The following is a 1,472-nucleotide window of genomic DNA, read 5'->3' on the forward strand; positions in this document are numbered from 1 at the left end:
AGCTCAGTGATGGCAAATCATTCCTTTTAGCTTTCTGTCGAAAACCTTATACTTGTCCTTGGCTTTTTTCTCACACTCCATATCCAATTTCCAGGACAGCTGGTTGGTTCTATCTTCGGAATAGATCCAGAGTTTGACCAGTTCTCACCACTCCACTCTACCAAGGTCAAGATATAATGCATTATCTTTGGCTTGGTCTCCCCGCTCTCATCTTTGTCCCCCTACCACCCAGCAGCCAGATTATTTAAAGACATGACTGAGATCACGTCACTCCCCAAATCCAAACTCTCCAATGCTTCCCCACCTCAGTAAAAACCTAAGACCATACAAAGGCCTACATGTCCCTTGTCCTCCTGCTTTGTCCCCCTCCAGCCTTACTGTTCTGCTTTTCACTGTCCCCATCTTCTGCAAAGCTGTGCCTCTGCCTGGACCACTCCTTTCCCACCTGCTTGAAGGCCTCTCCTCAAGTCTTGTGACTCCAACGCCACCCCATGCTTCCCAGCTGCCTGCCTTGCTTTATTTTTCTCCGGCAAAACTTGACACTTTCTAACATACCATATAATTTACTTATTTTTTTATGGTTTGTTACCCCTAAGTAGGGTGCTGGAGGAAGGCAGGGATTTTGTCCATTCCGTTCACTGGCCTATCCCCAGCATCTAGATCAGTGCCTGACATATAGGTCTCTCAATAAATGTTTGTTGAATGAATGAGCAGACCCCTGGATAAGAAGGGAGCTTCAGCTCAGGATGGACAATTTTGAGCCGGGGGTAGGGGTGGAAATGAATGGAAACGGGGTGGTACGGAGTAGGCGGGACTGCAATAGGGCTGCTGGAAGGAGCAGAGTGGGTAGCAGTGAGCCTGAGGAAGGCGCTCTGGAGGGAAAGGGAGAGCGGGGGCGGGGGGAGCTGAAGCCCAAACGGGGCTTCTGAGAAGGCTATGGCGTAGGTAGAGATTAGGAGTGGGAGACTGGTGGGGGCCAGCAGTGGGGTGGAGCCCAGAGGAGGGGGGGGAGGGACAGGCCCTTGGACAAGACCGCTCAGGTGAGGCCGATGAGCGCAATCTGCTGGTACCCACACCGGCCTCACCCTGGACGGGAAACATCGGTTAGGAGACTGTAGCAGTTGTCCAGTGACTGTCACATAGTGGACAATGTGGGATGGATGAGCAGGAAGATGGAAAACCAGACAGCTACGGTGGGCAAGGCGAGGAGGGAGACATCTGACGTTTCTCGGGTAAAAGCCTGGGGCCTCAGAAGTTAAGTGGACGCGTACGGAGACGTGAGAGGGGACAGGAGGAGGGCGGGGCGCTTCAGAGAGCCCCTAGGCGGGAAGGTGCCGGAGGCAGCCGAGCGGCGGACTGCTGGACGCCCGTAAGGGGGGCGGCTCCATCACTGCTGCGGCGGAGGGCTTGGGAGGCGGGGGCGACGAGAGTGCCCAGCGCCAGGGGCGGCGGCGCCCAGGCACGGCCAGTCC

The sequence above is a fragment of the Pteropus alecto genome, unplaced genomic scaffold (assembly GCF_000325575.1).
Source record: "Pteropus alecto unplaced genomic scaffold, ASM32557v1 scaffold61, whole genome shotgun sequence".
NCBI classification, from domain to species: domain Eukaryota; kingdom Metazoa; phylum Chordata; class Mammalia; order Chiroptera; family Pteropodidae; genus Pteropus; species Pteropus alecto.